We start from the raw sequence: 22,270 nt of genomic DNA on the forward strand, positions 1-22,270 counted from the left end.
TAAGTACACCCCCGATGAGTCTTGTTTCTTTACACTCATTAGAAACACAGCTATTAAAATGAAATGTTTTGTCCCTATACCAACTGAAACATCAGTTTCTAATTAATTTCTAACATCTCTCACATTCCCAGTGGTATGGTAACCACCACTGGAAATAACTGGTATACAGGCAGTAAGGAGTTAAGGGGGAAAGCAAGGCAGGCAGAGGCAGAACTTACCATTGGCTTGGTAGGTTCAGTGGGAACTCATTTGCTCCTCAACCTTGAATACGATTAAATGAAAATAGATGTTGTACCAATGGATAGCAGAATCCAAGGATCCTTGGACAAATGGCATTGTTCAATGGGAAATCAAGATGGCCCAATTCCATGAAAAAAAAAGCTGTGACTCCCTGAGTTCCTAAGCTGGGCTTCCAGGCAGAGTGAAGGCAGCAAGAGGAAGCATGTTCTCACTAACACTGAGTCATCTGGAAAGCATCAGCCAAAGTCCCCAGGTCCTGGAGGCTTAGGGGGGATCCTGGGTTGAAACAGGCCCTGGAGTCTGCCAAATCCAAGTGCAGAATGTGAAACATACACCAATACACAACTTCCCTGCTGCCTTCACTTGGGAACAATTGGAGGATGAGGGGAGTGTGAAGTTTAAGTTTTAAGACAAGATAAAAGGGATGCCCCCCTCAGTTTAGGGGATGGTGTATACAGGGTAAAAAGATGCCACCTCTTAGCTGCCTGACTTAAATGGTCAAAGGAGGAATGACCTGACCCAGTCCCGCTTTACAAGACGGGACTTGCTCCTGCACTGACTTTGTCCCTTAATTTCCAAGTTGGCTTCTTTCTCCTTCAACTCCACCTCTGTTCTCCCAGCTCTGACTTCCTACAATTCCAGACCAGCTAAGTTATTTCCGAAGAAAGGACCAAATTATCCAGACTCTACTGGATCAGCCAGCTTTATTGCTGGAGGACATATTATAGAACCTCTCTTCCAACATTCTCATTTTACATATAAGGAAACTAAAAGCCAAAGCACTCACACCATGTGCCCAGAGTCACTGAGCTGAGAGAACCCAAATGCCTGCTCCATTATACACCATCATGCTAACTTTCAAAGAGAGGTAAGCTTACCTCCATGGGCCACCATCTCAACCTTCATTCCTCTTCCACAAACACCTCAAAATGATAGAAGAGTTCGAATTAACTTGCATGGGCAGGAGGGTGGGGAGGGGGGCGCTGCCTGGGTGGCTCAATCAGTTAAGCATCTGACTTTTGATTTTGGCTCAGGTCATGATCTCACAGTTTGTGAGATCAAGTGCTGCACTGGGCTCCACACTGACCGTGTGGTGCATGCTTGGGATTCTCTTTCTTCCCTCTCTCTCCACCCCTCCCCAACTCTCTCTCTCTTTTTCAAAAATAAATACATAAACTTAAAAAAATTAACTTGCCTAGAACAAACAAGGATGAAAATGAGGAGAACCACCTCAATGAACTAGCTGGTCACTTTGAAGGGAGTAATCAGTGGCCACAAATACTTTCTCGGAAGATCAGGATAGTCCAATGCTTGGTACGCTTTGAAGAGTATACCTGGGACCTCAGAGTCATAATCAGGTCTCCACAGCTGGACTATAATGATGAGCAGAGGAAGGTCCAGAAACCAGGTTGGAGGATGCAATCTGGAGTCGAGCATCTGCAAAGGTAAGCTATTATGACTAGTGGCAGTAGGGTGACAGAAAATGCTGCCCAGAGAGTCTGTTAAGCGAGAGAACAATTTTGGCATCAAAATGAAATGGGGTTTATGAGATATATTCTTATGCCAAGCAGAAAGTCTGTTCCCCTTATAGTAACTCCCAGGCCATCTGGTCTACTTCCTCAGTGCAGGGTACCAACATCTCTCTCCTTCCTGAACATTCACTGGGATGTTGTTTTTCAAATAAGAATCTACTTCCATCTCCTTTTAACTAGCTGTGTTTACTCCACATCAGCTCTCCTTCTTATGTCTAACACTATCTCCACATTCACCTTCTCCTCAACATTTGTTCCATCCTTTGATCCAAAGTTATAGAATGCAATAGAATCAGACTGATCTCGGTTCAAATCCCAGTTTGGACACTTGCTAGCTGTGTGACATGTGCAATCACTTTATCTTTCAGAGCCACAGTTTTTCCAGCTGTAAAATGAAGATAATTAACAGTAGCTATCTCAATGCTGTGAGAAAAAGAGAACTTATGTCAAGTGCTTAGCCCAAGGCCTGGCATACAGTAAGTATGGTGGCTGACACTGTTATCGTTCTTGTGATCACTGAAGCCAGCTGAAGCTCCATTTGTGGAATTAAGGCTCAGAGGGCTGCAATTGGCTGTCCAAGGTCACACAAGTGAGCCAGGGAGGGATCCAAAATTCCCTGATTCTGGAAGCCTTTGCCAATCATCAGCTCCTGCACAAACGACATCATTGCCCAATGACCTAGAAATCTGAGTATCTGATCACATCCAAGTACCACAGCTGATGATTTAACAAGCACTCACCATGTGCTAGAAAACGGATCAGGCTCTATGAAAGCCTCAAGGCATCTATAGGTCAGCATAAGAAAGCCATCTCCTTGTTTGTAACAGGTAAAAACACAATTACAACACAAAAATCTGAAGCTGCTCCTGGTGTTACCCAGTGCCGACAATATTTCTCGTCCATGTTTAAGAGGGTAGTTGAAAGTAAGACCAATGCCCTGGATACCTTACCCCTGGCTTTGGAAAGGCCTCTTTGGGAATGAGAGGGAGGGGGAACCTACAGACTAGAATGGGGTCTGGCCAACGCAAGCTATAAAAAAAGAAGATAGGGGTCGACAATAGGCTAAAAATAGGTCCCTGCCATTGCTCCAAAGAACAGCGATTATTGTCTCTAAGGTGGGCTTCTTGCTGCACCAGGGCCTGTCCCTCCATTGACCGTGCAAGCACTGAAACCGTGGGGCCCAGGAAGCACATTTTATCTTGAAGCATGAATCACCCTTCAGAAGTCCAGAAAAGAATCCTCTCTTTGTGGCTCTTCAATCTCCTTCTTGGCTGGCATCCCTAGATCCTCAGGGCTGGTATCAAGGCCTTATGAAAATTCAGGGTGAGTGACCTTTCTGATGGAAACAGACCATTCCAGAAACTCATGTGACGGGTTGCCTCTTAAAAACTGAAAAGAAACAATGAATGAACAAACCAGCTAGAAAGCATTCATCATTCAAGTCCAACTGCGGAAGCAGTCAGAAATGGCTAATCCAGTGTGTTCTGAACGCGGGGTTCCCAAAGTAGAAAGGAATGGCAGCAAGTGCTCTCAGATTATGCCTCCTGATCTATTAGATCTCCCTACATTAGGTAAGGATTTGACAATGCGAGTCTTATTTTTTTAAACTGTTGTACTTCTAAAGGATGGAGCAGCAGGAAGGAGCATTCTGAGACCCAAGTCTTGTCCATGTGGACTGTTGGCCCTAATTTCAAGGATGCTGTCCCTTCTACAATACCAGTCACACTAGAGCCAAGAGCCCTGAAAGGATATCAAACCCTCTGTTGGGGAGCCAGCAGAGTAAAGGATAATGGGGAGCTGGATGTTCAGAAATTGGCAATAGCTTTGGTTACTCCTCAGATTGCCAGACAGGACTGTGACTGACCCCAAAGATAGAAGCACCAACATCAGAGGAGGGTAGAAAGCTACCTTTCAGAGCCATCCTTTGAAGGAGCAGGGGACCAATACCACTCTGTGACCTCAACCCCACGAAATTTATATATAGGAGGATTGATGTTAAAATGAACATTGAGGACAGCCTTAGGGTGGAGGAGAGTGGGAGCCCACACCTGCAGGAGGGGTGTGAGCACAGGGAAGGGAGCAGGCCCTCCTTTTCATCTGGGGATGAGACATTACTTATTCAGCTTCAGCTCTATCTATGGATGTGAGTTGCAGGGGTAAAAGCCACTTCCTTTTCCTTAAATCACAGCAGCATGGAGCATCCCACAGTGCAAAGTCTGAAGCACATGTACATCTAAAACCAAACACATGGGCACCCAAACTTCATCTTCATCTCATAATGAAAAAATATAAAGTTATTAGGGTCTCCTCTAGTACCTGAGCCTAAAACACCATTAGGTCCCAGGAAAGGAAAACTCACCCAACACAGACATTCACACACAGCCACTGTGCTCTCAGTGTGACTCAGTTTTCCTCAAGGGAAACCATAACCAAAAGTGTTGCCTCCTAGCCCTTTCCCAGAAATCTGCTCCCACTTTACTTTTAAAATACAATGTCTCTGGTTTCTGAGAGGTGGTGGTGGAGAAGGCCTGGCCAGAAAGGCTGTATTTCTTCCTGTTCGGAACAGCAGAATCCCTTCTGACGTTCCCTCCTTAGCCAGGTGTTACCACAAAGGGAGCTGAGAGTTTGCCAAGTCAGAAATCACCACACCTTAAAAGGAATGTGCTTGCAATGGAAGAAAAAAACAGAAAGAAAGAAAAGAAAAAGAAAACCCAAACCACCCTTATCTATAAATTGGGAGTGAGGGGAGGAGCTAGGAGGAAAGTAAAGGGATATAAATTTGAAAATAGCCAGGCTGTGCAAGGGTTAGATTTCCCTTCCCTCAAGGACAGCCAGATCTGATACGGTCTCTGATAAGACCAAACGGCTTCGCCTTACCGCCCGTACCCGGGTCTCAACTTATAACATCAGAGTCCCCAACATCATTGGAGACCCTTCTCAGAGCTTGGAAGGGGACTTCCACTGACGTCCAGGCTAGACACTGTCTAACCAGGAAAAATCCTACTAGGAAGGAGCTCGAAGATACCTGGAAAGCAGAGACAGACAGAAAAACACTTGCGGCCTGTGTGCTTCTGATTAAAAACTACTTTTAAAACCAACGCTGAGCTTTGTCCATCACAAAAGCTGTAATTTAGCCCTTTCCTGCAAAATGACACCTTTCCCTTTAGAAACAATATATAAGTCTGATACAAATGAAATAAACACAGTACAAGTTTCCCTAATTCATTTAACATCTTTCAAGGACCCAAGGCTCTTAAATCACTTTACAAATTGTAAAACTTCATGCCTCATCGCCTTAAGAGAGGGAGTCAGGGGAGTATCATTTTCCCATCTTACTGTCAGTACATCTGAGGAACACCATGGAATAGCCCTTCTCTCACCACTGGGGGTGGGGAGGTCAGGCCTCCATATCATTACTCTCAGCTCTGAATAAATAGCTTGGGATAAACCCAGTGGGGGGCTAAGCAATAATCAACCCTGCCCATTTAGAGGAGAAAGGTCCCTACAAGTGGGCCGGTGGTGTTCTCTGGTCTAGTACCTGCACCTGACTTCAGCCATAACTTCCAGGGCCACAGATCTATGGTTCAGAGGACTCCATTTTCTCCTGCTACCCCTTACTGGTCTTGGAACCTCCCTTACTCCAGTGCCTTTGAGTGGCCAAAGTCAACACTAAATCAGCTCGTCATCTGGCCTCCAAGGACCTGTTGTCTCCCAGTTACCCATCTCTCTCCCCAAATACCAAGCCTTGGGGTGGAAGGCCAAACCTCATCCCAGCCCGCCCCTCCATGTCTCTAGAGTAACACGGCCCACCCTGACCCAAATACTTGTATCATTAGCCCATTTACAGGAGCAAGCAAGAGTCACCCAACAGTCCAGCCCCCACCCCCACCCCCACCCCCACCCCCACCCCCACCCCCACCCCCAGTGCCTTCTGTCTCCACAGGTAAGCAGATGTAGCACTGCCTTGCAACCAGGGGGAAAACTCGACTCTCAAAGGTCTGTCCTTTCTAAGACGAAGAAAGGCAAGGGGCAGTCCTGTCACACATGGAAGCCAGTGGTCATATGCAAACCAGCATGGGGCTGGAGACACCTCATTCCTTGAGACACAAGGTCAGGGACCAGGGATCTGGATCCTGGCCCATTTGTTCTACAGAGAGAAACACAGTATACCACCCTCAGGGGAAGCCATTCAGCCCTCACCTTCACCCCTCTTCCTGGTTATAGCAAAGAGGGAAACCCAGGCCTCCTGATGATCAAAGTCTGAAGACCATTGTTAACAGCTCATTTGTTAGTAGGTGCTCAAAACACATGAGAATTGGCGAGCAGAGCCCCCAAGGTTACACTGGCACTGCTCTCTGGGGCCCTGTTCTCTCTCTCCAGGGAGGGTTTGAAGCAGTATCAGAACAACCTGCCACCCTAAACTCTGTACCTGAGGCAACCACACATATCTCCAAGGAAACCTCGGAAAAAGTCCCAGGAAGGAAGGAAAGGGGGTCAGCTTCTGACTGGGCACAGAAAGAGGGAAAAGAAGACACCTGGGAAAGAGGCCAATGTCTCCCTGCCCTTGCCATGAACAGGGCTGTAATGGTCCCCATCTTAATCCTGCATTTCCCACCAAGGACTGGAAATCAGAAAGGGCAAACAGAGAGCTGGCAGCCAGGGGGCTGGGCTGGGGGCCCCAGGGCACTGACTCGGAGAAGGGAGGACACCTAGGTATGCAGTCCACCATCACCCAGTTTTTCCATTCACCCTCGGGAGAAGGCGGCAGGGTTATCTAGGCACGGTTCCATCCCTTTCAGCAAAGTCCTTAGCCTCAGATTCAGGAGGGTCGGTGCTTCCCACTCCCATGCCCTGGCTTCCTAGCTTCCACTCAAACTGGCGCCCCCTCTGCACTCCCGAGGCGGCCTCGGAGGTGCTCTCCTCCCGGAGGAAGGGGGATATCAACCTTCCGGGGCCAGACATCTCCGGCTGCCTTCTTCCCCTCGCACCTCCCCGATACCCCTTTGTTTCAGGCGGGGAAAGTTGCCAACGTGCACCCCTTCCCCAACACGCCCCCTTGTGCGCCCATCCCCCGCAGGGAATCCAAGTCCGGGCGCACCTTCCGATCTGCGGCTCGCTCTCCAGCCGGGGCAGACGCTTCGAAACCGAAAGCAAAGAGGAAGCAGGATCCGGCAGCACCCCCAGCCCGGTCGCCCGGTCTTCCCATCACCGCACCATCCCCGGGCCCCCCGCACTCGGCGCTGGAGCCCCGCGCGGCCACCTCAACGGGCGGCAGAAAGGCCTCTCCGCGGGCTTCGGGGGCACCTACCGGTGCGGGGCCGAAGCTGCGGGCAAGGGCAGGGCAGGGCCGGCCGCCCGCCGGGTGCAGGTGCGGCCAGGAGCGCCGTCTCCCGGGCTCGCTCCCGCTCCTCCTCCCGCGCCGGGACTCGGGGCGCTCTCCTGCGCCGCCGCTCCCCGCCCCCACGCCCGGAGCTCGGGCTCCCCCCGCGTCGAGTTGCCGGCGGTGCCTCCCCCACGCCGCCGGCCCTCCCGCGCCGCGCCTACTCCCGCATTGTATGCCGGCGCCCGCCGTAGCGGCGCGGGGCCAGGGGGGCTGCAGCCGCCGCTGCCCGGGCCGAACGGAGCCCCCGGCGGCGGCCGCGGCGGCGGCGGTGGCACTCACCCATAGTACGGATGCTGTGCAAACTGCACATGCTCGCGTCTGACAGGCGCGCTGCCTCCGGCCCCGCTTAACTCCTTGCTCGCCTGCTAGCCCGCTGGGTCCGCTGCCCCGCCGACCCCGCCGCCTCCCGCAGCCAGGAGTCGGCCGCACCCTGGGCGCCTGGAAGCGCGCCATCGGCCGAGGCCGTGGCGGAGGTGGCTGCAGTGCAGAGCTGCTCGGCCCTCCCGGCCCCTGCCACCCCGCCTGCATCCGAGGTGTCCACAGGAGCCCGGCGGAGAGGACTAACTCGGGACCCTCACCTCCTAGCCTGTAGGAGTTGTGGGGACGGCGCTTGCGACACCCCCTGTGGGGATCCTGCAGGTCTCGGCCACCTGAACGCCACGGACCACGTGGTGTTGCAGACCTACTCTGTGTTGGCATTGTGCTGCATGCTATCCATTCGTTGAATCAGCCCTGCAAGGTCATTTTTATCATCCCCATTCTCAAGATGAAGAAACTGAGGCCTGTGGAAATTAAGGAATTTGCCTAAGGCAGGGCCGGAAGCTCCAAGACCCACAATTTGATCTATACTGAAAAGATTAAACACAGGATGTTCTTTCTGAGGTCACTCTAGATTCTTCTGTTGGACGGTGGAAAATAATGGATGTCATCTGGAAAGCCTGGAGATTCTGGATATGGATCTTGGGAAGTGGGTGAGAGGGCCCTGATGTGAGACAGGCCCTTCAGACAGGTCCCAGGTCCCGCAGAAAGACTGAGCAGGAGTAGGAATGTAATTGAACCCCTATGCCAACTCCAAGCCTCAGTTCTGGCACTGGGTATGGCAGCCAAGAGGAAAGGACATTTAAAAAAATTTATAGGTAATGCCCCCTGGAGCTGTCCTTTTGTAAACAGTCTATCCTAAGGGGGCCAGTGTCTTTTTCTCATACTCACACAGACCTTAGGTGTACCTAGGCCTGATTTCTCCTAGCCCTCCTAACCCTGTTTTCCCACCTGCCAGTGACAAGAGTTCTCCCAGGCCCAGGGCAGCAATGAGTCTTGAAAGAAAAGGAAACTGAGGTGCATCCAGTGGACTTGCCACATCCTGGGTGAGAAGCTGGGCTGCTTTCCTACTATCTGAACCTAATCTGATCCTATTCTCCTAATTGTCTAGTGAGGCCATTGCTCCACCAACTTCCTGTCCCTGGCCAGGATATTCAAAGATCAACAAAGGTGCGTCCAACTAGGGGTGGGCAGTTTGGACAAGGAGTTCTAAGGCCATCCCATACACACCTAGTTCTTGGGCTGGCTGAGTCATTCTTTGCAGAAGGAAAGCACTGGGGTTCGATGAGGCAGAAAGAGTTATATTGGATTTCTCAAGCCATGTGTTGCCAGTAGCAAGAGCTCTTGACTTCCCAAAGTTAGTTTCCTCCTTCCTAAGTATGTTGTGATGACCCAGTGAGATAGTGCATGTACTGTCCTCAGTATGCAGCGGACCTTTGATAACAGGAAAGTGTTTTCTGAAGGGGGGAGGGGGTAAGGCAGGGAGTGGGGAGAAGGGATCAGGGCTACAGCAAGCCATGTAGGCTGTCCCTGGAACATTATCAGAGAGGCAAGAGACAGCCCCCTCTCAGGAACACCTTGGCAAGAAGTAGCTTCAGTTAGTCTGACAGCAAAGCTAACCTACTGAAGAGGGATCTTCCCTGTGCCCTCTTGCCTCCAAAGCCTAGTTCTCCCGCTCTGCTTCTCAGTCTGTGTCTGGTAGTTGACTCGGTTCCCTCCCTGACTCTGGGAGGCAGTATTGCACAAGAAAGCATGATGGGCTGTTAAGGCAGAAGATCTGAATTCCGGGTGACTTACCCATTTAGCACAGTATGTGCAGTGCCTTGTGCCCATAATGTTTTAGGGCTCACAAAAATGTTTACATTTCTTTTAAAATCAGGGACAAAAAATAAACTTTGAGATCAAAGAAAATGCTTTCATATATAATATCAATATTTTAATTTTTAGTGTGGAAGCCATAGTATACAGAAGTCACAGTCCAGTTACAGAATCAAAAAGAAGGGAGGGAAAGGAACTAAGGCACAAGACTTGGCATTAGCCAGTCTCTGCTTTATCCAGCTATCCCATGGATTTAACTGAATGATCTGGGTTTTCCTCATTCCTAAATTAGGAATCATTGCTTCCTAACAAAAATTCATATAATGCCTTACAGTTAACATATCTTTTTCTTTGGGTAAGGCAGCTATTTTAACCCCCATTTTATAAATGAGGAAACCAAGGCTCAAAGAGATTGTATGGTTTGGTCAAGGCCATATTGCTAGTAAAGGCAGAATGCAGGTCAAACTCAGGTCTTCTGACACTCCATCCAGTGTCTCATACGTCTGCACCTAGAAAATGTCAAATAAAATGAGGTACATACGGGGCAGAGCAATCAGCTCTGGAGGCAGACCTAAAAAAGCATCTGTGGCAATGAGTGGGTCCCCTGGTTTTTCACCCAAGAATGCCGAGACATACAAGCATACATAGTGCTGTGGGAATGAATGGGGAGTGACCCCCAGGTGAAGGTGGGCACAGTAATAGTAATTCTAGTGATTCAAGTACAGATTCACGGTGGAGAGCCATGGGACAGAGCAAACCCTGCTGTACTAACACACGGCAAAGGATGCCAGCCTCTCCTTTGCCTTCTTGTCTTATCAAAGCAAGCTGGATTGGAGTCCGGACTCCACATCCTAGCCAGATATCTTAAGTCTACTTATTTAACCTTTTCTGAGGCTATAAAATAGCCATCTACAAAATAGAAATGGCAATATTACCCAAACCCATGGCTGTTGTAAGCTTAAGTAAGATAATTCAGGTATTGGGGCGCCTGGGTGGCGCAGTCGGTTGAGCGTCCGACTTCAGCCAGGTCACGATCTCGCGGTCCGCGAGTTCGAGCCCCGCGTCGGGCTCTGGGCCGATGGCTCAGAGCCTGGAGCCTGTTTCCGATTCTGTGTCTCCCTCTCTCTCTGCCCCTCCCCCGTTCATGCTCTGTCTCTCTCTGTCCCAAAAATAAATAAATGTTGAAAAAAAAATTAAAAAAAAAAAAAGATAATTCAGGTATTTAGCATATCGTCAGGCACATATACATAGTTAAAAGTCTCTGCCACAGTAGGCAGCTAATAGTAATTCTCTGCACATCTCTCTCTGACCATGAAGTAGGGAAAAAGAGAGTCTTTCAAGTGTCTTTGTAGTCTCTAAAGTGCCTTGATAATGTTAGGTTCTCAGTCATCTTTTCTGAAAGACAAAAACTTCTCTGCCCTTCTACTAAGCAAACCATCCATAAAGTGGTTGCTCTTGTCCACTATAAGTAATTTCCTTGATGACTTTCAAGGGGAACCAGAAAGACTCCTGCATACTTGTTAGAGAGACTTGGTTCCCTGGGGGATGCCCTCTGACCACAAGTCAGGAGAGATGTGGCTCAAGAGGGTGATTTCAGTGGGCGGACTGGGCCCACAGCCAGATCAGGAAGGACCTGGGAGGGAGCCTAGTGTAGAAATTGGAGGCCAATCCATCCCGGAGGCTGGGATAAGAAAAAGATAAGTGAAGTAGGAGCAGAGGAAGCATCAAAGTCAAAAGCAATTTCAAGTTTGGAATTATTTGGACCAGCTTTACAGGAAAGCAAGCTGGGTGAGAGACAACTGGAGGAAACTGAGGCCATCAATCCTCCCTAACAAGCATACAGAAGTCTTTCAGAAAAGTTCTCATCTCAGAAAATACAGTCTTGGCAGTAAGAGAGGAGGTCAAAAAAACATCTGGGGGTTGATAACAGGGGAGTCTCTTTGTAACAGTCCCTTCTGGAAGTAGGAAGGAAAGAGTCATAAAGAGACTAAAGAGTGGGAACCTGCATCATTTAGGATTCTTTGGCTGCAAGCAACAGAAACCGACTTTAGCTATCTTAAGTCTGAAAGGAATTTCTTGGAAGGATATGCTCAGATGATACACAGATTTGAAGTGAATGCTGCCAAAATAGACTCAGAACAGGCTCGAATCAGAACAGCTTTGGGGGCCCAGGTAATAGGAAGTAATTGAGAATCTTCTCAGGGTTCTGCCCCTAAACACTGGACTTCACTTTTTTTAAATCACTTCTGCTCAAGTGTTAGAGCCACACTTACCTAAGTTGAGTCATGCATCCACCTCTTGGCCAGGGGTGGGCCAGCAGGATACTCTGACATAGCTCTAACAGCACCCCACATCATGACTGAGAGGTAAGCAGTGAGAGAGAAATCACAGTGCTGTTCTCCAGAGGAGGAGAAAGGCTGCTGTGCAGCCCCATACAGTAAATGTCCATGCCATGGGGGAAGCACAAGCAATTTACACCTGACTCAGTGTCCCTGTAGGGTTCTTGGCTGTGAAAGAAGGTGAAGAGAGAAACACGTCAGCCCCAAGAAAGTAGCAGGAAGCTCTGAAAGTACCAGGACAGGAAGGCATATGTTACTGAATAAAATCCTTGCCCATGCTGGGGTTGGTATAGAGGTGGAAACAGGCAGGTGTTTTATGGATTTGCCCAACTCTGAGCTCTGCTCAGGAGTGGGTAAACTGTGATAAGGGAAGCAAGTGCAAAAGGTTGTTATGGGTGTCCTTGAATGTTTACAAAATGCCTCTGAAGGGGGGAAAGGGGTACCAGTAGCAAGGGGAAGAGGCATTAAACCCCAGGGAAATGGTCAAATTGACTGCAGGTTTATCAGAAGTTTTGCTATCCATGTGTCTGTGTGGGAAAGGGGTATGAACTTTCACAGAGCTCTCAAAATAACGGGTGTATTCTTACTTTGGGGATATTTAAAAGTCGTGTCCTCTCCTTTTTTACTCATCAAAAATAAAATGCAATAGATAAGGACTATGCAGTATTCATGAACACCTTGAGCCTGAAAATGAAGAACTCACCATTCTATGATAATGTGAATTCATCCATAAAGCATTAAGACATTAATGTGTGTGCACTAAGACAGCCCTGAAAATTAGTGCAGTTTCATGAGATTAGCAGTAAATTAGGGGGGAAAAGGCCAATGCTAAAAGAAATCAAAGTGAAAATATGAACATACATTGAAACTACATTACTTCATACTTCTAAGTGATGAGTTTAACTGTGAAGGTTGTAAATTTGGTGGTGGGGGCAGCAGGGTGGTGGGGGGAGCAAGGATAAGATAGAGTTCATTATGAAACTTTGGAATCATGGAGAGAGCCACCCCCACTCCCCAGCTGCTCTCATTTCCGACTCAGCAGTCAGCCCAGGTGCTGGGCAAATTGGAAAGAATTTCTGCCCTGGAGATTAGAAACCAAACGCCAAGCTGGTCACCTCCCCTCGTGCCTCCCTTTGCCAGGATACAAGGAGCTTAGTCGTCTGAGGAGGGACAAAGGGGTATTGTTAAGGGGAGCCTGCTTATGAGAAGGCTTTGCAACTAAAAGCTTTTATGCTGCTATCTAAGCCATTCTGCCGGGGCGGGGGCACGGGTGGACACTGTGTGCCTGTCCCGATCACTGTATCAGTTCAAAGAGAAACTTCAGCCAGACACAGTGATTGCAGAAGGATATCTTGGGACTTGGCAACACTAATAGGCTAAGAATTTCTATCACAACATGTCATCCAAGTCCCAATTCTGGGCCCCACTAGGTCCTGGGATGGGTTAGAGTGGGAAAATTTTTCTTTTTGTAGATCTGAGGCAAAAGGTTCTGCCTTAGGAGCGGGCTGTGAGGCAGCCCAGCTTGGAGGTGGGGTGAAGGTGGGGGTGGGGTGTGCAGATTGCACCACCAAGGGTCAGATAAAACCTGTTTCAATTCTTTTTACCCTTCTTGTGTTGGCCCTTCTAGGAGGACTGTGCCATCTTCAGGAAAGGCGGTGTAAGCCTGAGAGGCTGATGATCCCAGGGACTCGAAGTTGTCTGGGGAATTAGTTCAATTAGGCATCCTCTTAGTCTCAGATGCTAATTAATTAATAAGTATGTATTTAGTGCTTTCTCTTCCCAAGCACTGTGCCGTTGTGAGGACTGAACCTGGCTTCAAGGAACTTCTTATTCAAATTCAACAACCATTAATGTACCACGCACTGTGCTAAGGATTAGGGTCATACAGGTAAAAAGACTGACACCTATGCATATGGGTATGAGAACAATATAGAATGGTCTATAACAAAGCATTATCCCATGCTCCTAGCTTTAAATTCTGTGCCTCCCATGCTGTGGAGGCTCTGCTTATTTGTGTTCCATGATGGAGCTGTTTCCATAACCTGCCTTTATCTCTACCACACTCTATAAAGGAAACTCTGACTTTGGCTCAAAATTGTCTGATATTTGCGAATTTACACACTTCTCTCTGTCAAAAGACTCTTTTCCCCTCTTTCTTGCCCACAGCTTAGGTCAAGATTTGCTTGCTCTTATGTCCTTCAGCAAAGTACTTATCTGGGAAGGAAGCAATGCCATCTTTGGTGGACTTTTTTTCATATCTGTGGGAAGTTATGTCAGATATCTAGGGTTGTGACCGCCCCCCAGGGAATACAATAGTAGGGTCTAGGGACAGGGAGGGAAGAAGAGTGGGGTTTCCAATGAAAAAAAGGAAGAATACAGAATTGCTGAGTGCTTTGTCTGGAACTGCATGTCCGCAATCAGAACACATAGGCTGAGGGGTGCCTGGGTGGTTCAGTCAGTTAGGCATCAGACTTCGGCTCAGGTCATGATCTCGTAGTCCGTGAGTTCGAGCCCTGCATCGAGCTCTGTGCTGACAGCTCAGAGCCTGGAGCCTGCTTCAGATTCTGTGTCTCCCTCTCTCTGACCGCCCCCCCTTCATGCTCTGTCTCTCTCTGTCTCAAAAATAAATAAACATTAAAAAAATTAAAAAAAAAAAAAAAGAACACGTAGGCTGAGAAGGGAACTAGTTGCTCAGAGGCCTTATCTTAACCCAGTACATGACTTTATGGGTGCTCGTATGATGGGAAATTAATACTGTAGCCTATCTCTGAGCTTTTACTATTTAAATCCAAATTCTTGTTCTAGGAAGACACTGTGCCCGGTGGGTCCCACTCCCTGGCATAACTACTACTTGACCACCAGGCTAAATGGAGTTGGATGCTGTCCCAGAAATCAAAGAAGGTCAAAGGAAGGGTCTGAGGGTCTCTGGTACTGCAGTTAAGGAGTGTGGATGAACATGGGTAAGTGTGGAAGAGTAAGAAGTGGTGGAGAGAAGGAAGAGGGACTTTCTCCTTGAAATCATTCACCATGTTGCTCCCACCCAGAACCTCATGAAGTTAGTCCTCTGGATGACTTCCAACTAGTCACATGTCCTTTCTTTCCTCAAGTGGAGAACATGGCTTAAATACATCATTTCCCTTGCAGGATGTAAATGGGCTTGGATTAGAACTAGGTCCAAGTTAACTCTGTACCCAGACTTGTGTCTGCTCCTTGAAGACCTGGATGACTGCCAGACCACGAGAACATAGTGTGTAATAGGAATCCAGTAATGCTATTGTGGTCATAGCTTAATTGCTCTGAAGAGGTAATGGGGATCCAGGCAACATCAAAAGCATGTGAGTCCCCTCTGATCTGAACATTGATCCCCAACTCTCCAGGTGTCCACTTGCTATATATTCCCTCAGGGCTTTTACCAGTTCAAGGCAGTGACTCAAGGGGTTGGTATAAAACTTGAGGGATGGGAAGATATGAGGACACATTCTGGCTCATTGACTGGCAGACTGTGGCTTTATTGAGTTAGTTGTCAACTTCCCTGAATCTCAGCTTTCTGCATTACTGATGAGATCAATACTTTAAAAACATTTTAAAAGCTTTATTAGAAAAATGATTCATACTCCTTGTAAAACATTCACATAATATGGAAAATAACAAGGCAGAGACTAAAACCATTACACCAAATTTCTACATCCAAAGATAATCACTGTTAATGTTTGGGAAAAACATCTTCCACTCATGTTTATGTACATAGATATATATGTAGTTATGTATATGTACAGTTTTACATAAAATACTTTATATTATGTACACTTTTCTAGAAATTATTTCACTCGACATTAAGAAATGACTATCTTTCCATGTCAGGAAACATAATCCTCCAACAAATTTTAATGTCTGCATACTTGATTTTCTAGATAAATCATAATAATAACAAGTAGGTCAGAAATGATGGATATTTAGGTTGTATCTTTCTTTTTTCTGTTATTTTATTTTTTTAATTTACATCCAAATTAGTTAGCATATAGTGCAACAATGATTTCAGGAGTAGATTCCTTCATGCCCCTTACCCATTTAGCCCATCCCCCTTCCCACAACCCCTGCAGTAACCCTCTGTTTGTTCTCCATATTTAAGTCTCTTATGTTTTGTCCCCCTCTCTGTTTTTATATTATTTTTGCTTCCCTTCCCTTATGTTCATCTTTTCTGTGTCTTAAAGTCCTCATATGAGTGAAGCCATATGATATTTATCTTTCTCTGACTGACTAATTTCCCTTAGCATAATACCCTCTAGTTCCATCCACATAGTCGCAAATGGCAAGATTTCATTCTTTTTGATTGCTGAGTAATACTCCATTGTATATACATACCACATCTTCTTTATCCATTCATCCATCAATGGACATTTGAGATCTTTCCATACTTTGGCTATTGTTGATACTGCTGCTATAAACATGAGGGTGCATATGTCCCTTCGAAACAGCACACCTGTATCACTTGGATAAATACCTAGTAGTGCAATTGCTGGGTCGTAGGGTAGTTCTATTTTTAATTTTTTGAGAAACCACCATACTGTTTTCCAGAGTGGCTGCACCAGCTTGCATTCCCACCAGCAATGCAAGAGATCCTCTTTCTCTGCATCCTCCCCAACATCTGTTGTTGCCTGAGTTGTTAATGTTAGCCATCCTGACAGGGGTGAGGTGATATCTCATTGTGGTTTTGATTTGTATTTCCCTGATGATGAGTGATGTTGAGCATTTTTTCATGTGTTGGTTGGCCATCTGGATGTCTTCTTTGGAGAAGTATCTATTCATATCTTTTGCCCATTTCTTCACTGGATTATTTGTTTTTTGGGTGTTGAGTTTGATAAGTTCTTTGTAGATTTTGGATACTAACCCTTTATCTGATATGTCGTTTGCAAATATCTTCTCCCATTCTGTCAGTTGCCTTTTAGTTTTGCTGATTGTTTCCTTCGCTGTACAGAAGCTTTTTATTTTGATGAGGTCCCAATAGTTCACTTTTGCCTTTGTTTCCCTTGCCTCCAGAGATGTGTTGAGTAAGAAGTTGCTGTGGCCAATGTCAAAGAGGTTTTTGCCTGCTTTCTCCTCAGGGATTTTGATGGCTTCCTGTCTTACATTGAGGTCTTTCATCCATTTTGAGTTTATTTTTGTGTATGGTGTAAGAAAGTGGTCCAGGTTCTTTCTTCTGCATGTCACTGTCCAGTTTTCCCAGCACCACTTGCTGAAGATACTGTCTTTATTCCATTAGATAGTCTTTCCTACTTTGTCAAAGATTAGTTGGCCATACATTTGTGGGTCCATTTCTGGGTTCTCTATCCTGTTCCCTTGATCTGAGTGTCTGTTTTTGTGCCAGTACCATACTGTCTTGATGATTACAGCTTTGTAGTATAGCTTGAAGTCCGGGATTGTGATGCCTCCTGCTTTGGTTTTCTTTTTCAAGATTGCTTTGGCTATTTGGGGTCTTTTCTGGTTCCATACAAATTTTAGGATTATTTGTTCTAGCTTTGTGAAGAATACTGGCATTGTTTTGATAGGGATTGTGTTGAATATGTAGATTGCTTTGGGTAGTATCAACATTTTAACAATATTTTTTCTTCCTATCCAGGAGCATGGAATCGTTTTCCATTTTTTTGTGTTGTCTTCAATTTCTTTCATAAGCTTTCTGTCGTTTTCAGTGTATAGATTTTTCACCTCTTTGGTTAGATTTATTCCTAGGTATTTTATGGTTTTTGGTGCAACTGTAAATGGGATCAATTCTTTGATTTCTCTTTCTGTTGCTTCATTGTTGGTGTATAGGAATGCAACGAATTTCTGTGCATTGATTTTATATCCTGCCACTTTGCTGAATTCATCAATCAGTTCTAGCAGTTTTTTGGTGGAATCTTTTGGGTTTTCCGTATAGAGCATCATGTCATCTGCATCGAGTGAAAGTTTGACCTCTTCCTGGCTGATTTGGATGCCTTTTATTTCTTTGTGTTTTCTGATTGCTGAGGCTAACACTTCCAATACTATCTTGAATAACAGTGGTGAGAGTGGACATCCCTGTCTTGTTCCTGACCTTAGGGGGAAAGCTCGCAGTTTTTCCCCACTGAGGATGATATTAGTGTTGGGTCTTCCATATATGGCTTTTATGATCTTGAGGTATGATCCTTCTATCCCTACTTTCTTGAGGGTTTTTATCAAGAAAGGATGCTGTATTTTGTCAAATGCTTTCTCTGCATCTATTGAGAGGATCATATGGTTCTTGTCCTTTCTTTTATTGATGTGATGAATCACATTGATTGTTTTGCAAATATTAAACCAGCCCTGCATCCCAGGTATAAATCCCACTTAGTCGTGGTGAATGATTTTTTTAATGTATTGTTGGATCTGGTTGGCTAATATCTTGTTGAGGATTTTTGCATCCATGTTCATCAGGGAAATTGGTCTATAGTTCTCCTTTTTAGTGGGGTTTTTGTCTGGTTTTGGAATCAAGGTAATACTGGCTTCATAGAAAGAGTTTCGAAGTTTTCCTTCCATTTCTGTTTTTGGGAAGAGCTTCAGGAGAATAGGTGTTAACTCTTCCTTAAATGTTTGGTAGAATTCCCCTGGAAAGCCATCTGGCCCTGGACTCTTGTTTTTTGGAAGATTTTTGATTACTAATTCGACTTCTTTACTGGTTATGGGTCTGTTCAAATTTTCTATTTCTTCCTGTTTCAGTTTTGGTAGTGTATACGTGTCTAGGAATTTGTCCATTTCTTCCAGATTGCTCATTTTATTGGGATATAATTGCTCATAATATTCACTTATTATTGTTTGTATTTCTGCTGTGTTGGTTGTGATCTCTCCTCTTTCATTCTTGATTTTATTTATTTGGGTCCTTTCCTTTTTCTTTTTGATCAGACTGGCTAGGGGTTTATCAATTTTGTTAATTCTTTTAAAGAACCAGCTTCTGGTTTCATTGATCTGTTCTACTGTTTTTTAGTTTCGATAGCATTAATTTCTGCTCTAATCTTTATTATTTCCTGTCTTCTGCTGGTTTTGGGTTGTATTTGCTGTTCTTTTTCCAGCTCTTTAAGACGTAAGGTTAGGTTGTGTATCTGAGATCTTTCTTCCTTCTTTAGAAAGGCCTGGATTGCTATATACTTTCCTCTTATGACCGCGTTTGCTGTGTCCCAGAGGTTTTGGGTTGTGGTGTTATCATTTTTATTGGCTTCCATGAACTTTTTAATTTCCTCCTCAACTTCTTGGTTAGCCCATTCATTCTTTAGTAGGATGTTCTTTAGTCTCCAAGTATTTGTTACATTTCCAAATTTTTTCTTGTGGTTGATTTTGAGTTTTATAGCATTGTGGTCTGAAAACATGCACGGTATGATCTCAATCTTTTTGTACTTGTTGAGGGCTTATTTGTGTCCCGGTATGTGGTCTATTCTGGAGAACGTTCCATGCGCACTGGAGAAGAACGTATATTCCACTGCTTTAGGATGAAATGTTCTGAATATATCTGTTAAGTCCATCTGGTCCAGTGTGTCTTTCAAAACCATTGTTTCCTTGTTGATTTTTTGATTAGATGATCTGTCCATTGCTGTGAGTGGGGAGTTGAAGTTCCCTACTATTATGGTATTACTATCAATGAGTTTATGTTTGTGATTAAATGATTTATATATTTGGGTGCTTCCACATTTGGTGCACAAATGTTTACAATTGTTAGGTCTTCTTGGTGGATAGACCCCTTATGATATAATGCCCTTCCTCATCTCTTGATACAGTCTTTATTTTAAAGTCTAGATTGTCTGATATAAGTATGGCTACTCTGGCTTGCTTTTGTTGACCATTAGCATGATAGATGGTTCTCCATCCCCTTACTTTCAATCTGAAGGTGTCTTTAGGTCTAAAGTGGGTCTCTTGTAAACAGCATATAGATGGATCTTGTTTTCTTATCCATTCTGATACCCTATGTCTTTTTATTGGAACATTGGGTTCATTGACATTTAGAGTGAGTACTGAAGGATATGAATTTATTGCCATCATGTTGCTTGTAGAGTTGGAGTTTCTGGTGGTATTCTCTGGTCCTTTCTAGTCTTTGTTTCCTTTGGTCTTTATTTATTAGTTGTTGTTGTTGTTGTTGTTGTTGTTTTCATCTTTTCTCCCCTCAGAGAGTCCCCCTTAAAATTTCTTGCAGGGCTGGTTTAGTGGTCACTCCTTTAATTTTTGTTTATCTGGGAAACTTTTAATCTCTCCTTCTATTTTGAATGATAGACTTGCTGGATAAAGAATTCTTGGCTGCATATTTTTCTGATTCAGCACATTGAATATATCCTGCCACTCCTTTCTGGCCTGCGAAGTTTCTGTGGCTAGGTCTGCTGCAAACCTGATCTGTCTTCCCTTGTAGGTTAAGGACTTTTTTTCCCTTGCTGCTTTCATGATTCTCTCCTTGCCTGAGTATTTTGTGAATTTGTGTATGATATGCCTTGTTGATGGCCGGTTTTTGTTGAATCTATTGGGAGTCCTCTGTGCTTCCTGGATTTTGATGTCTGTGTCTTTCCTCAGATTAGGAAAGTTTTCTTCTATGATTTGCTCACATAATTCTTCTACCCCTATTTCTCTCTCTTCCTCTTCTGGGACCTCTATGATTCTGATATTGTTCCTTTTTAATGAGTCACTGATTTCTCTGATTCTTAAATTGTGCTCTTTTGCCTTAATCTCCCTCTTTTTTTCCGCTTCATTATTCTCCATAAGTTTGTCCTTTATATCGCTGATTCTGTGTTCTGCCTCATCCATCCTTGCCACCGTGGCACCCATTTGAGATTGCAGCTCAGTTATAACATTTTTTATTTCATCCTGACTAGCTTTTACTTCTTTTATCTCCATAGAACGAGATTCTAATCTATTTTCGACTCCAGCTAGTATTCTTATTATTGTGATTCTAAATTCTGGTTCCGACATCTTGCTTGTATCTGTGTGGTTAAGTCCCTGGCTGTCGTTTCTTTCTGCTCTTTCTTTTGGGGTCAATTTCTTCATTTCATCAATTTGAAGGGATAAAAGGAATTAATGAGGTAAAAAAAAATTTTAATTAAAAAAATTAAAATTAAAAAATATTACAATTAAAAAATTAAAAACAAACAGACACACACAAAATTGAATAAATGATGCTAGATCCTAGGTGTGCTTTGGTCTGAGTGCTGAAAGGGGCTTGATAGATTAGAGAAAAACGGGAAAAGAAAAAATAAAGGAAAAAAAGAAATCATTTGAAAATTTGAAAAAATGAATACACTGAAGTAGACTAAAATGAAATGATAGAAGTAAAACAGAATTTGAAAAAATTTACACAAAGGTAGAAAATATAGTAGAAAAAATAAAGAAAAATATTTTTAATAAAAATTAAAAATAAAAATGCATTTTTTTCTCTTTCTGTAGTCAAGAAAAAGAAAATAAACAAAAAAGGGGAAAAAAAAGAAAGAAAATTGAACAGATGGACTGGCGAACAGACTGAAATACAACTGTAATTACTTTGTTTTCCCCTAGAAGTCAAACTATGAAGCGCTTTATAGTCCATAAAATAAGCAGGTGGAGAGACTTGTGTTCCTGAAGAGCGAGGTTCGCCCAGTTGGGCAGGGCTTAGTGTAACAGCTCCGTTCTCCACTAGATGGCACTGCTTAGCTTGCTGGGGTGGATTGTTGTGGCGTTTGTAGGCACATAGGCACATGCGCGGGAGCAGTGAAAATGGTGTCACCCTGCAACTCAGTCTCTAGTATCAGAATTCTGTTCTCCCTGATCAGCAATCACGCACCCATCCTTTGTCCTCAGCCTCCGTCCACTCCCCGCTTTTACACAGTCCGTGACCAAACCCCAGGCAGCACTTTCTTCCTGAGTTTTGTCTTAGATGTGGCTGTTTTTCCCAACCCCTTAGTTCTGAGGAACTGCAGCTTTGACCTGTTCTGCCCCTCTGCAGGAGGGTCTCACCAAGCAATGGCCAGGTGCTGGCCGCACCCAGGAACATTTGCGGGACCGTGCTGCTGCCGATGCCCAGAGACTGTGGTTGGGTGCCAGCCCACACCAGAAAAAGTTCGCCAGATAGTGTAGCAGCAGCATTTCAGGGATTATGGAAAATCACAACACACATATGGCACCAGGATTCACCCTTAATGACCTTTTTCCAGAACCAGGGAATGTGGTTGTTCTCCCGAGTCCACTGGGGCTTTGCCTTTGGGGGACCCACATAGCCTCTACCAGGTGTCCTCTCAGCAGGGGAACTGCCTATCCCCATGTGGCCTGAAGAACCGCAGACTCCACTCTGCTCCTGGGGATTCACCCTTCCCACCAGAGCACTACCAGGTATTGAGTTGTGGAGTTGCAGACTTTGCGCTCCCCCACCCCCTCCATTTATGGTCTTAATGGAATTTAAACCCTCTCCTTTCTCCTTTCTCCCTTTTTAGTTCAGTCCCTGTGGCTGTTTCCACTTTTCTACTTTTTCTCCAGCTGCTTTTGGGAGGGGGTGCTTTTCTCATATTCTCCCCCCATCTTCATCCTCTCTCCCCATGCAAAAGCAGCTCCCTGCCCTCCGCAGCTTCTTTCTCCCCCAGTTCACCTCTCTGTGCCATGTACCTGCTGAATTCTGTGGTTCAGGTTGTTCAAATTGTTGTGTTAAT

General features: G+C 45.1%; 1 protein-coding gene across 8 annotated transcripts in view; it reads right to left on the reverse strand.

Annotated features, from left to right (window-relative positions):
* The window catches only part of TMEM229B (transmembrane protein 229B), a 40,018-nt gene extending 32,348 nt beyond the window's left edge, over positions 1-7,670 (reverse strand). For 5 of the 8 annotated variants that reach the window (XM_047863748.1, XM_047863749.1, XM_047863739.1 and 2 more), the window contains exon 1: positions 7,081-7,425. The gene's annotated coding sequence lies outside the window, so the exon portion shown is untranslated. The other 3 variants (XM_047863745.1, XM_047863744.1, XM_047863740.1) reach the window with 3 other exon arrangements.
* Between the last annotated feature and the right edge of the window lie 14,600 nt (positions 7,671-22,270).

Source organism: Prionailurus viverrinus, chromosome B3 (genome assembly GCF_022837055.1).
Source record: "Prionailurus viverrinus isolate Anna chromosome B3, UM_Priviv_1.0, whole genome shotgun sequence".
NCBI lineage: Eukaryota > Metazoa > Chordata > Mammalia > Carnivora > Felidae > Prionailurus > Prionailurus viverrinus.